Source organism: Acyrthosiphon pisum, chromosome A1, assembly GCF_005508785.2.
Source record: "Acyrthosiphon pisum isolate AL4f chromosome A1, pea_aphid_22Mar2018_4r6ur, whole genome shotgun sequence".
Taxonomy (NCBI): domain Eukaryota; kingdom Metazoa; phylum Arthropoda; class Insecta; order Hemiptera; family Aphididae; genus Acyrthosiphon; species Acyrthosiphon pisum.
Window position 1 is genome coordinate 142,148,969 of NC_042494.1, and position 2,254 is coordinate 142,151,222.

Sequence of the window (2,254 nt, forward strand, 5' to 3'; positions counted from 1 at the left end):
GATGAAACTCGAGCACATCCAGCACAAACGTAGCACAAACGAATGGCATAATTAAATTCGAAAATTCAGAGGTGGGGATGCAGTCGTTTTCCTGGCACCCCCAATCATTTATCCCTTATAACTTGAGAAGGGTTGCAGCACAAACGATGAAATTCGAGCACAATCCAGCACAAACGTATCACAAACCAAAGCCCTTGGTTTGAATTCAAAATTCGGAAGTGGGGGTGCCAGGGAAATGCACCTTAATTAGGTAACACAATGATAACAGAAAGGTACACCCACGACATTGATGTACCCAAATTGCCTATTCAGAACGCCGAGCAATCATCATTTTATAGAAAAAAAATATCTAAGCATTCTAACGTAAGCCTGGAGTATGAAAAAAAAATGATAGATAATAGGTACGTGGCATATTTGGTTCGACTTTAATGTTTGATATGTTAGTGTAATAACCACAGTGCGCTTGGTTTTGCCTCAGACGAAGAAAATCTATCAGAAACCAAGGTCTACGCGTTACTTTTTTCTTTTCAATTTATCAATTACACATAACACATACAGAGATGGTTACTCTTTTAATATATAGGTTCAAGTATTAGTAGCCACGTGAAGTATTAGGTAAAAAAAGTCTTTCATATCTAGTATTACCGCGGTTGCATGTCATTCGGAATCGGAACTCGACATATTATGCTTTAAAAGAGTATACAATGAGCGACCGATAATATAATAATATGTCGTCGATGTTCACCAACCAAGCCGTATGAAGGAATCATCGACAAGGTTTTTGAGTTGATTATTAATTAATATCCTATACCATCAACGTGTGACTAACAGTCGTGACTTGTATAATTTTAACGACATTGGCTCCGGAATCGGTAGATACTCACTCTCAGGCATATCCAATGCAACCGAAGCAACCAATTTTTTTTTTAGTTTGAGTACCCCTTCAAATATTTTCTTGTAACATAAATACTACCTATCCACCCATGGATATTATTATATCATTGAATTCAAATTTAACACCATCCATTACAATGACCCACTTGTAACCTACTCTACAGCAGAGGGACACCCACTTGCCCACCTTTTTATTATTTCCTATAATGGTATTAATATTTCAAACATTTGTATCAATAGTTATCATATAATTTGATTTTCTTTTTATAATTCATTTTTTGTCCGTAATTTGTTTCTAAAATTACTAAAATTTAAAATGTTTTTACTTAATAGTTAATATATAGGTACATAATATAATGTCCAAATAGAACATCCATTCAGAAAATATTTAAAATACTTTTAAGATTTAAAAAATATGGAATAAATAAACAGTGAAGCATATAAGCAGGGCTGGACAAGTTACTCAATGTATTATTGTATAATTTGTAATTGGTAACAAGTAACAAGCTACTCAAAAACTTTGTAACTATATTTTCGGAAATAAAATGGATTGGCTACAAACCTATCATATGCGTTTTTTCGTTGTCCAGGTAATATTTTATGTAATATATGTTTATACGTTCCTCCGATTACAAATGTTCATCGTCAGTACCTATTGTTTTAATTACCTACAAATTATTTCTGTACAAAAAAAAATTATATTTTGTGTCATTTTATAACAATATAGGTATTACAAATAATAGTTCAATAACGTGTAAATACATTTTTTCTAAAAAACGTAATTTAAAAACAGTTGAAATTAATTTGAGTTCGAAAATAGCTTGAAATAGAAATCGCAGAACTATTAATATGGAACGACGACTAGCTACAACTACGGATATCGCATGATTGTGCTTTTAGAAAACTCAAGTATGATCGGTAATATCTCACAATTCACAATCATCTTAAAAATCAATATAATATTATCATCAGAGCTATTAATGAATTGGTTTTATATAATGTGTGTTTTTTAAATAAATTTTAGTTTTTATATCAAAATAATTAAAAAATGAATAAACGTAGGCTCTAAATTTTCTCCAAATATTTGTAATAGCTATTGAAAGACAAAATACAATTTTGAAAATATTTTGATCTTATTTTAGCTAGGTATATTAATAAAAATATTTTAAATTGTTGACTTATTTTTTCGATTTACGTATAATAACATTTTATTCGAGAGTAAAAATCTTGACAATTTAATACAAGCTCCCAATAATTTTACAATTACAATTATATATTTGTTCATATACTTAACAAATAAATATATCCTAAATACTAAATACATGCTGCAGGTATTATAGACGACAGGTACATAACACTT